At 45.4% G+C, this 12712-nt stretch overlaps 1 protein-coding gene across 1 annotated transcript in view; it reads left to right on the top strand.

Annotated features, from left to right (window-relative positions):
* The first annotated feature begins 888 nt into the window (after positions 1–888).
* LOC147665986 (uncharacterized) overlaps positions 889–12712 on the top strand; it is a 66207-nt gene continuing 54383 nt past the window's right edge. Inside the window, exon 1 of the mRNA XM_086949343.1 lies at positions 889–997. The gene's annotated coding sequence lies outside the window, so the exon portion shown is untranslated. The remainder of the gene's footprint in view (positions 998–12712) is intronic.

The raw sequence follows: 12712 nt of genomic DNA, 5'->3' as shown, positions 1-12712 counted from the left end.
TCTACATCCCTGGACTCACCTCGTCTCTACACCCTGGACTCACCTCCCCTCTACACCCCTGGACTCACCACCCCTTTTCCCCCCTGGACTCACCTCCCCTCTCCCCCTTGGTCTCACCTCCCCTCTCCCCCCTGGACTCACCTCCCCTCTCCACCCCTGGTCTCACCTCCTCTCTACACCCCTGGACTCACCTCCCCTCTACACCCCTGGACTCACCTCCCCTCCCCCTCTGGACTCCCCTCCCCTCTACACCCCTGGAAAGACCTCCCCTCTCCCCCCTGGACTCACCTCCCCTCTACACCCCTGGACTCACCTCCTCTCTACAACCCTAGACTCACCTCCTCTCTACAACCCTAGACTCACCTCCCCTCTACACCCCTGGACTCACCCCCCCCCCCCCCCCCCTCCTTCCTCTCTCCTCCTCCCCCTCCTCCTCTCACCCTCTCTCTTCTCTCATGGGTTTCTTCTTCTTCTTCACTGTTGGAAACTAATGAACAGTTTCACTTCCGGGTCACCCAGGGCAGAGTCGGCATCAGCGGCGGAGGCTGAATTATAGCTCTAATTGTACTTTGTATACCTTTGTATCCTGCCTACATGTCACTTTTTCCTCGTGTATTGCACTGTTTGCTCCTCTTGTATTTTGTTTGCTCACAATTGTCACTTTTGCCTCATGTAACGTAATGAAGCCTCCTCTCAGGACAACATTACCCCGCCCCCTCCTCTCACAATGGCTGCTTCCGGGTCAGCAGTGGAAATGTCAGCTGCAGTACCGGATGCTGGTAAGCTCTCCCTAGGCCTGTGAGTAGGACTGTGTCCGGGTCACAGGGGGCAGAGTCAGCACAAGCAGCGGAGCCCCAACTCCTGCAGAGGAGAGAGGAGCCCTGAGGGTCTGTCTGTCCAGTGGAAGGAAGAGCCCTGAGGGTCTGTCTGTCTGTCCAGTGGAAGGAGGGTCCCGGAGGGTCTGTCTGTCTGTCCAGTGGAAGGAGGAGCCCTGAGGGTCTGTTTATTTTATTTATTTTATTTTATGGGTTTTTATATAGCGCAGACTTTACCCGAAGGCGTCAGAGGCTTCACAATAGGAACAGAACTGATACATGAGAACATTACAAGTGAGCAAATTACAGACATTGATAAAGATATTTTTGCGATTGAGTCTAGATTTTTTCTTGCAAAACGTTTTTATGTGGTTGTCCAGTCAGCTTGTTACTCCTATTGCAGGAAATCCTGTAATGGGTTATGTGTTCTAAGTTTAGTGGACTAGTGCATAATATTACAATTAAAAAGACTTATACATAAAGCACTAAAAAGTGTAGCTTTAGTTGCTGAATATTTGTAATTACAACTAAATCCCCTTTCACAATAGGCATTCCTGCTGCAGCAGCGAAATTCAAAGCACTGCTCTGAGGATTTTCACAGTCCCATCTAATAACTCCCCTTTATTTCTCTTCCCCTGCCTTGTCCATCTCAACTTATATATATGTGTAAACCTACAGCTAAACCCGAGCCGCTTTCAGTGGCGGGCTATGGCGGGGTCGCGAACCCCAAATCTCAACAACAATAGTTTTGCTGGTTTCCCACAAACGATGCCAGGGCCACAAGTATTCCTTTTCAGTGTGTTTTTATTTTAAGCCAAGTCACTCGGCGCGTTTCGGAGGCAACCTCCTTGTTCATGAGTGCAATGCAAATCACAGTGTTTATACAATATTTATTTATTTATTTATTATAAGTTTTGTATAGCGCTACCTGGACCCAAGGGTATCAGTGCGCTTCACATCAGGTACAACAATGTGCCTTGGCGGCGAAGGCAGAATCCACATCTGGACAACTTATGAGCCTTGCTAATAACATTATCATACAGATTATTAGGTCTACAGGGGGGTTCTATGATCTTCCCCTTCAGTTCAGGTGCACTCAAGGAAGAGGGCTTTGAGTAAAGTCTTGAATTTCGGGAAATAGGAGGTCATTCTAATGTGGGGGTTAATGGCGTTCCAGATCTTGGGTGCATTACTCGCAAAGGATTTACTCGTAGTTTTGCGTTTCCGAGATTTCAATGGAATGAGAAGGAGCGTGTTGGAGCTTCTGAGATTCCTGGACTGGCCGGCCCTTTTGAGTATCGCGGCCAGGTATTCTGGTTTGCCTGTGTGAAGGGCTTTGTGTGTAAGACATGCTGTTCGAAAGTTGGCTCGTTGTTCACTAGGGAGCCATTTCAGATCCTTGAGAGCGGGAGAAATGTTATCGAATTTCTTGGTTCCTGTGACCATTCTAGCTGCGGCGTTGAGGGTGGTTTTCAAGGGGCCTAGGTGCGATTTCGCTGATCCGGTCAGGGCTGCGATTCCATAGTCAATTCTGGAGAGCACTAGTGCTTGAGTGGCCCGTTGAAGGTCTTTTGGAGGAAGGAAAGGTTTTATTTTGTAGAGAAGTTTCAGATTGAGGAAAGCGCTTTGGCGGAGCCCGCAATGTGTTTTTTCATGTCTAGTTTGGGGTCTAGGGTGATACCTAGGGACTTAACCGAGTCCTTCGGCTTGAGGGTGCCATTGAGGGCGTCGATGGCTTTGAGCCATTCTTCGATTTGGGCGTTTTCGTCTCTGTTGGAGATGAGTAGAACTTCAGTTTTTTCTTGATTAAGCTTCAGGTGGTTCTGTGAGAGCCATTGTTGAACGTCTTTGAGCGTGACATTCAGTTTGAGCATGTCATCCATGGAGGTGGTTTCCAGATAAAGTTGCGTGTCATCAGCGTAGAGGTGGAAGGGGATGTGGGAATTCCTGAGTAGTGTGGTGAGGGGTTCCATGTAGATAGTAAGTAAAAATCTTTATTCGGTTTCAATTTACATGAAAAACCATAAAAGTATTTACACATTGCATTAGATCATTTAAAATAAATTTTAACAAAACTGGTACAGATTTAATGTGAATTCATTTAAAATTGGTATTGTAGTTCCTTAGTCCAAATGATCAAACATTGTTGTATTAAAGATTTACTCTGTGTTTAAAAATACATTTTAAAAAAGTACTCACAGTTTTACATATATGTTCGGAGCTTAAGAATTGCAGCCACAACATGGCAGGACGACATTTTCTAAGACCTAAGGTTCTCAACAGGGGGATTAGCCAGAGCTTGCGATGTGCAGAATAGTACTTGCAAAACAGTACGGTGTGAATCGTTGACTGTTCAGATGTTTCATCACACGGACATACCGTTAAGCTTTCTTCCAAGCTATTTCTATTAGGAAAGGCTACAACCCTGTGAAAAATATTCAGCCTGAATCTTGCTAATAGGAAGCGCTCAAAATGTGAATCAACATAAGTTAAATAGGGTTCCATTTCCAATGTAGTCATAACCGCTAAGGAATGTTGTACTGATGGTTTCTTGATCTCTAAGGTGATACGTAACTCTTCAATATGGCTCAGCGCCCTTGCCTTTAACTCTTTCTTTGGGATTTCACCAATTGTTGCGAGGTTGGAGTAGTACTCAGCCATCCCTAAGTCAGTAAGAAGATTTTTTACGTATCTTAGCCAGTCTATTTTTTCGACGTGGTCCAGTGTCATACAGTCTGCAACAATCTCTTTGGTAAAAGGGTTTTTTGTTGACACCCAGATACGGCGCCAGAGAAGTAGAGGTTCAATCTTAGCCAAGTCATCAATGTGGGGCATTCCCAACTCTGCGTGACAAGCAAAGGTAGATACTCGTTTTGGGACGGCCAGTAGAAATCTCATGAAGGTATTCTCCGCTACCTGCAAGGCTTTTGTATTTTTATGGCCCCACAGGCCCGCCCCGTAGAGTGCGATGGAATGGCATTTAGCTTTATAAATGTGGAGTAGTTCAACTGGAGGCTTTTTCCCTAATTTCTGGGCGAATTTCATAAGTACCGCAATAGAGCGCAAAAGTTGGTGTTTACGGGCTTCTATAGCCGCTTTCCAGTTAAGCTTCTCGTCCATCATGATCCCTAAATAAGGGTATTGGGGGGTTGATTCTAATTTTTCGTTATCAAGGAAGATGCTCTTTCCATATTTCTTTGTTTGGCCTGCCACCATAACGTATGTCTTTTTAATATTTATGTGAAGATCTAGATTGCTCATAAATTTGGCATAGCTGTTCAAGGCTTTTTGTAGCTCTCGTGGGGTGCGTGCTAAAATCACTGCATCATCTGCGTAAAGGAGCGTGGGCACCAGGCGGTCTTTCACACGGGGCAGGTCCAAGCCCCCCTTCAACATCTCTACCTCAAGACCATTGGTGTAGAGGGAGAAAAGAAAGGGGGCCAGGACACATCCCTGCCTCACGCCGCGCTCTACTGTAAAGGGGTCTGACATTTCGCCCCGTACTCCAAAACGCACCCTGGAGGAGGCGTTAGAATAGAGTTCTCTAAGGAAGGTTACAAGAACTGTATCTATTCCCATGTCGATCAGAACTGACCATAATTTTGCGTGGGAGACGCAGTCAAAAGCTGCGGAAAGGTCAACATATACCATATACAACTTTTCGCGCTTGGCCGACACATACTTTCCCATCATCAGGGCCAAGTTCAGGGCTTGTTCCGTTGTCCCGAAGCCCTCTCGGAAACCATACTGGATATCCGAGAGGGTCCCGGTATCATCCGCCCACTCCTGTAAACGCTGGAGAACCACTCTGCCCAGTACTTTCCCCAGCGAGTCCAGGAGTGAGATCGGGCGATAACAAGTCACCTCCTCTCTATTTCCCTTCTTAAATATGGGTACCAGAATTGATTGGGTCCAGGATGTAAGTAATCCGCACTTCATTGTGGTGTCGAACACCCTTTTTATGATAGGGGCCCACAGATCTAATTTAAATTTGAAGAAATCGACTGGTACCCCATCCGGGCCAGGGGCTTTTCCGCTCTTACTTGCTTTCACTGCGTTTATTACCTCATATAGTTCTACTTCCAAAGGGATTGGAAATGGTTTGCCCTGATTTAGTCTGTTGTTTCCTTCTGTTAAAACTACTTCTGGGGGTTTGCCAAAAAATTTTGAAAAATGGTTTACCCTCAATAGCTACTTCTATATTTGGCTGGCCCTTTGTATCCATCAGAAAGGGTGCTTTCACCACCTACCAAAATAATTCGCTATTTCTACTTAGTGATCTCTCGTGGAGCTGGTTCCATAAGGCTTTCTTTAGTTCCTCTTTTCTCACTTTACATGCCAACCTATATGCTTTTCTCAGGGTCCTAACCTCCTCTTGGTCTCTAATAGTTTTTGTTAGCGCTCTCTTTAAATTTTTATGGGCTGCTGAGCAATCGTGGTTAAACCATCCTTTTTTCACTGCCGTGTTCCCTTTTTGCTTCACTGTCAGGCTTTTATTTACCTTTTCTAGGATCACCTTAAATTGGGATAAGACTTCCTCATCTCTTGCCTCAGTGTCTAAACACTTCAGTATTGCTGGGTACGCTGCAATTACTACCTTATTTGTTAGTTCATCAGGGTCTATCTTCCCCCACCCAAGAGTATAGCCATTAGTTTTTGTAAGTTGTATATTATTCTGGGCGAGGGTGGTCATTAAGGTTTGTGCTGATAAGTGGCCCTGGTCCATAATTAGATCAAAGGCTAAAGCAGCGTGATCACTTAATGTGTTTATTATAACTTTAAAATTATTGGTCCTGTTTAAAAGGGTCGCTGTAGTCAGAATATAATCGATTGTTGTTTCGCTTCCCCTTCCGAGATAGGTAGGGTCCAATTTCCCACAAAGGAGATTTATTTTGTTTAATATTACTAGGTCCAAGCTAGATAGAGTTTCATTTAAGAAATCTCCCACCACTGAGTGGCTGAAATGGGTTGTTTGCTCATCTGTTTCATGCCCCATACCATGTAGATATTGAAGAGTTGGGGAGAGAGTACTGACCCTTGTGGGACTCCTCTGATGACGGGTATGGGGTCGGATTCAAAGTTTTTAATTTTTACTCTTTGCGAGCGATTGTGTAGAAAGGAGGAGAACCAGTTTAGTACCGTCATTTCCATGCCTGCTCTTTCTTGAAGGACTTTGAGGAGCAATGTGTGATCAACTGTATCAAACGCGGCCGATAAGTCAAGGAGAATGAGAAGGTAGCATTGGTCTGAGTCAAGTGATTTGTGTAGATCGTCTATGACGTTTAGGATTGCAGTTTCAGTGCTGCATCCCTTTCTGAATCCCGATTGGTGTGGGTCGAGGAGCTTGATGTTCTCCAAGTGTTGGGTTAACTGTGGCAGAACACATTTTTCCAGTATTTTGGATAAGAGAGGTAGGTTTGACACAGGTCTAAAGTTGTTCATATCTTCTGTGTCTAGCCCTGCTTTTTTTTAGTAGCGGCGTGACTTGGCCGACCTTGAGGCAATCCGGGATATTTCCTGAGCTCAGCAAGGTGTTGATGATCTTGCACCAAATTGAGGCTAGGGTGTGTTTCAGGTCTTTGACTAGATTTATAGGAAGCTGATCCAGGGAGTGGGATGACGGTTTGGCGTTGGCGATCAGAGTGACTATCTCTGCTTCCTGAATAGGTGTGAAGACGGACCAGTGAGTGGGTGGGTTCAATAGGGTGCTGTCAGTCAATGATGGTGTCTTGGTCTCCCTAAGAGAGGGGGGGGGGGTTTGTGCTGAGAGAGAGGTCGAACTTGATGATTTTTTCGTTGAAAAAGCTGGCAAAGTTGTCGCATTGTTCTTTGGAGGCCACTAACTCGGATGTATTAGGTTTGGATGTTTGGCTTCTGATGATGTTAAAGAGTTCTTTGGGACGGTTTTCAGCACTATCTAGAGCGCAGCAGAAGAAAGAAGATTTTTTTGTCCTTGATGAGTTTGTTGTAGTTTTTGCGTGTTGCCTTGAGTTGTTCACGGTGATGGGTGGAGGGATTGCTCCTCAAGATTTTTCCTAGGGATCTGAGAAGTCTTCTTTCATCATTGATGTCAGAGGTGAACCAAGATCTGGATGGGGTATTTCTGTTTTTTTTTTTTGTTTCAAGGGCGCCAGGCGGTCTAGGGTGGAAGTCATGTTGGAATGGTAGAGAGAGGTGAGATCTGTGGTTGAGAGGTGCTCCGTCATGTTCGGGATGAGTGTGCTTAATTCTTCTTCAAGGATGTTCCGTGGGACTTGGGCAGTATTCCTGACCCATTTGCAAGGAGATTGTTTTATGGGTTGAGTCAGCGCCGGTTGGATGATATAGAAAAGAATTAAGTGGTGGTCTGACCAGTCTACTGGAATGATATAGTCAATAGTGATAGTGTAATTGTACGCAATGATTGCGTCAAGTATCGCTCCTCTGTGGTGCGTTTCTTCAGAGCAGTGTTCTGTCATATCATTTTCTAGCAGAAGGCTGTTGAGGGATTGGATGAGCTGGTTATTTGTTTCATTCCATCTGATGTTGAGATCGCCCAGGATTATGTTGTTGGCGTTGTTGAGCGCGCATTGGGTGATTAGGTCAGTGAGCTGCATTCCAAATTTCTTTGAATTGCCTGGTGGGTGGTAGAGGAGATGGCATAGTATTGAACTCTTTGCGCATGATTTGATGTTGATTGAGAGGCAGCATTCGAAGGAGCTGTACAGGCACGATGAGCTTTCCGTGATAGCGAGATTACTTTTATGAATGATAGCTGCACCTCCACCTCTCTGCTTATGATGGTCTTTGTGGGTTATTGAAAATCCGGGCGGCACCAGCATGTCCATGATGGGGACTGACAGGGAGTTGAGCCAGGTTTCCGTGATAAAAGCTACATCTAGGTCATGGGAGAGGATAGCTTCTGCTAATTCTGTTGCATGTTTGGAGGCAGATCTGCTGTTGATGAGCATGCATTTGATGCAGGGTTCTTCATCGGGCCTCGACTTGCTGGGTTGGGCTCTGGTTAGGGAAGTTAGGTGTGCCGGGGGTCTGGGGAATCTAGAGGGGGGATGTTCCCTGCCCACTCCTGAGATTACTTGAATAGAGGACTTGGGTGAGGAGATCAACATGGGGTCCTGTGTTAGGGCAGGTGGAATCCCTCTCTGTGAATGCTGTGAGGTGTTCTGAACGGGGGTCCTCAGGAGGTCATAGGATGAGGCGAGTGTGATCGCTTCCTGGGGGGAGAGGGAGGGTTTCACTCTTCTCGGTCTGTCTGCTCGCTTCTCTGACTCTGGTATAGTGATGGGCGGAAGCGATCTGGGGGGAGCAAGGGTCAGGTTGGGGGGAGGCGAATTGGGTAGTCTGGGAAGGGCGGGGGTAGGGGGGCGAGCGGGCTGTTGGGTGGACACTTCAATTTTGGCTAGGGAAGAAAGGGTTTCGTTCAGGCCACGGACCAGGGTTTCGAGCTGAGCTTCCAGAAGGGTGAGGCGGTGCAAGATGTTGTTTGTGTGAGTAGGAGGAGGAAGGAGGATGGTGCTCTGTGTTGGTGGTGAGTGTGTGCTAGTAGCAATGTTTCTGGTATATATCATGTGACCCACCTCTACGTAGTACACAGTGACAACAGATTCAAGGTGTTTGAACGTCTTTGGAGCTGGAAAAACAGACTTGTTTAGTCAAAGTTGGGAGATACATCGTGAGACATTGCATTAAAATCATCATGCAGTATGTAAATTAAACATTAGGTCATTGCTGTTAACCTAAAAAAAATTCTTGAGTTTTTTACGTGCTGTTGTGAAAAGCATTAATTGCACCTCATCATTTCCAACCAAATAAGTGCTGGCGAAAGTTCACTGTGATTATAAGATAAACCACGTCATCTGTAATTCTACGCGCTTGGTGTAAAACACATTCAATCATTAGTGCTGGTGACCAAGCACACAGAATTACAGATGACGTGGTTTATCTTGTAATCACACAGAATTCAACTCTGAGTTGAGGCTGGGTAGACCACTCATACACAGGAGAATGTGAGGGTTGAGGCTGAGCTGACCAAGCATGTACAAGAGAATGTGAGGGTTGAGGCTGCACAGATCAAGCATGCACAAGAGAATGTAAGGGTTGAGGCTGGGCAGATCACGCATGCACAAGAGAATGTGAGGGGTAAGGATGGGCAGACCAAGCATGCACAAGACGGTGTGAGGGTTGAGGCTGGCATACCAAGCATGCGCAAGAGAATGTGAGGGTTGAGGCTGGGCAAACCAAGCATGCACAAGAGAATGTGAGGGTTGAGGCTGGGCAGACCAAGCATGCACAGGAGAATGTGAGGGTTAAATCTGGGCACACCACGTGTGCACAAGAGAATGTGAGGGTTGAGGCTGGGCAGACCACGCATGCACACTACGGAGCAGATTTATTATTTTTCAGTGCAACATAGTTCAGCAGTTAGGTGCAGCTCTGTGATGTGCGAGGGGGAGAGAGCCGTGCTGAGCCAGATTTATGAAATAAGGCACGCTGCTGCTCACTACCCCTGCACTAGTACACAGTCTACCTAGTGCTACACAAAACCTTTAGACCATAGGCCAGAGGTGCGTGAGCTGTCTAGCATAGGATTCGTACTGGAAGCACACCATTCCAGTATAAAATCCTATACATAGAGTAATCCTTAAATACTCCAGAGTTTGTGTTTGTGCTGTAAAGTGCAGGGCAGGTCGTGTTTGTGCTGTAAAGTGCAGGGCAGGTCGTGTTTGTGCAGTAAAGTGCAGGGCAGGTTGTGTTTGTGTTGTGAAGTGCATGACAGGTTGTGTTTGTGCTGTGGAGTGCAGGGCAGGCTGTGTTTGTGTTGTGAAGTGCAGAGCAGGTTTTGTTTGTGCTGTAAAGTGCAGGGCAGGTTGTGTTTGTGCTGTGAAGTGCAGGGCAGGTTGTGTTTGTACTGTGAAGTGCAGGGCAGGTTGTGTTTGTGCTGTAGTGTGCTTCACAGGTTGTGCAGCGCACATGCAATGTGTGGAGTGTTTGAAGAAGTGACAACGTTTCTCCGTGTTATCACCTGATTCAAGGTTTTTTTTTAACATAAAATTCACAGACCCTCAGTACTCTCACAATACGATATTGAAGCCTTGTACATTTTTCCATATTTCCGCGTGTCGCTAATATATGAAGTATCGCGTGTCCATGGCGGTGATAGAAAGGAGGAGTTTATTTCTTACCGAATGCTCCACCCACAGATCTGCTTCCTCCTCAGATACTGACAACTTCCAACTCCCTCAGATGCATTCCACATTGGGTGATGCCTCAGAGACTCTGGGATGTCACAGCTCTGTTGAAGAGTGACCCGTGATTATTTGAGGTGTTGCATGTGATTATGCAGATCTGTGCCCACCCTGTGTGTAAGTCTCTGGGAGTAGGTGATACCCGTGAATGGCCTGGACGAAGCCTAATCTTTCAATACAAAATGTATGGAAGTGATTTGTGTGTGCAAGACAGTGTATATGTGCTTGTTTGTGATTGGTCGTCTTGGGTGGATACATTATATATGAGCGTGTAAGCGACTGATCCGTTTGATTACTTATTTCCAGTGTGTAGGTCTTTGTGCCTGGTGATGAATTGTGTTTCACGTGTGTGTTTCACATGTGTGTGTGCACTGGAGAGCACAATGCCTGTGTAATTATGCGGCATTGAAGATGTGGTTAAGAGATACCTGGTTTGTTACATTAATCCATTTATAAATAAGGTGTGAGACTGTACAAGTGAGAGTTGGAGTTTGTGTCACATCTGTGAGTACACAATTGAATGGACTTTTTAAAGAGCAATTTTTTGTGTGTGTGCGTGTTTGTTGCAAACATTTGGCGTGTGTGTTGCAAGCATTTTGCCAAAGACAAGCCTGTCTGCTCTCAGGCACACCTGGCCGCCACTGCTGGGACCAGAAGTCATGTAGTATACTCAATATTTCTCATATTCTGCATAAGATCTAAAGTCTTTCAGGTACGCAGATTTTAGTATCTCCCCCATGTTTGTCTTGTTTTTAGAGGCAAATGGCGTGTATGCCAACCACACATATAGAGTAATCTGGTACTCAACAGACCTCAGTTTGGACCAACAAACAATAAGACTCTTCAACATCCTCAGATTGAGGAGTCGTTAAAAGCGGCTTTACTAAACCCACCCTCCCTAGGCAAAGATAAGGTGGAAATACTCAAATTATTAGAATCTTCTAAGACGGATATCCTGTTCTTAACTGAAACCTGGTTGTCAGAGGAATCTACTCCAGATCTCCAGAAGCCATACCCGAAGATGACCAAAAGAGAACAAGCTCAGAGGAAGGAGTGAGATAGCAGTAATTATTCACCAGTGGATCCACACATCTCTTTTACAAATTACTCAAACTGAAGGGGCAGATCTGCTTCCCTTTCTCAAGTTTCGAGTTGATGACGACAACTCGGTCCCTAAAGATAATGAATTTGCTGATTTAATGATGTTGAATTTACACCAACACATTACATGCTCAGATCACATAAAATGAAATCCCTTAGATCTGATCTGGGCGTATAATTCGAATTGACTGAATATAATCATCCTTTCTTGCATACAGTCCAATCAGTATTTGATCAGCATTTGTATTCCGGTAGATTTTTCTAGCTTGATCCACAAGCAGGAAGTGAAACCATACACACATTGTAGTGTAGTTCTTATTTTCCCTATAGGCCCTGCACATTGGAATAACATAAGCAGTGTAGACGTAGGACTGAGGTCAACCAGGTCTCTACTGACTATGTTAAACTTAATTTAGGTTTGCGCCAGCTAGCTCAGAGGTCACTGGAAACTTTCTTGACTGAATAGGAAGGGATCAGCTTCCCTGGCTCAGACAAGAAGGGATTCAGCTTCCGACAACCGCATAAACATGACAACTTTGCTCCCTCAGAATAAGAGTCAATCTCTAGAGTCGTGTGAAAACAATAGACAATTATTTCACTCAGTCAGATGTGCGTTCTTAGTTTCACCAGAGTGCAGAGAAGAGAGAGACGGGCTTTTTCAATAAAAGGTATTATTTATTGAACAGTTTTCCTTCTCATGAAAGAGAAATGGATTGCCACAATTGTAATACTTAATATAAAGTAACATACGTACAGTAAGAGGAGTATTGTGGAATAATACTGTAAAAGCATTGATATGATGTCTTAGCCATAAGATACTTAAAATGAATAAAATATATACAATATATACATTCATACATACATTGGCTAACATACTCAACTGGTGCTTCTAACTATGCCTACCCCGGTGTACCTGACCTGAGCCTAATACGTGGAAGGGAGTAAGTAAGTAGCAGTTTAAGTTAAGTTGGTTTTGCCAAGAATCTGAACCAAGAATTCTCTCTAAGGATTTAGCCAGCACCGTACCTTTGGAATAGAATGTAGGAGGTCTGGTATCTCCCTCTCGGGACTAGATATCCCAGTCACCCGCAAGGGTAGGCTGGAAACGCCGGAGCTGGATTTTCTCGGCAAGAGAAAAGACAGCGTCTTTCTCAGCGCGTCAAAGAGGAGGGGCAGCGTCCGTGGGCTTCTCGTATCCGCTGGGCTCTCTGCAAGGGTACAGCTGTTCTACTCCAGAATTCACCACCGTGTGTTTGCTTAAGGCACCGTTGGCATATTTATATCTGAAAGGTGCCGGGTTTGACGTAAGGTTGGACATAAGACGTCAATAAAGATGTCACTAAGAACTGGTCGTTCTTACAGTGCTAGCAGAAGTTCTTATTACAAATCAAAACAAGCAAGCGGGGCTTTCCCAGGTTGCTGGGGGTTTGGTGTGTCGAAAGAACTCGGTGTGCTCTCTAGGAATCTAAGGAGGTAGCTTCTGCTGTGTCATGGACTGCAGAGGCGAGTTACTGAAATATGGCTCTGATTATTATGCCATTATAGGGATAT

The sequence above is a fragment of the Lissotriton vulgaris genome, unplaced genomic scaffold (genome assembly GCF_964263255.1).
Source record: "Lissotriton vulgaris unplaced genomic scaffold, aLisVul1.2 SCAFFOLD_1095, whole genome shotgun sequence".
Classification (NCBI taxonomy): domain Eukaryota; kingdom Metazoa; phylum Chordata; class Amphibia; order Caudata; family Salamandridae; genus Lissotriton; species Lissotriton vulgaris.
Note: the sequence above shows the minus strand (reverse complement) of the source record. Positions and strands in the feature narration are given on the sequence as shown.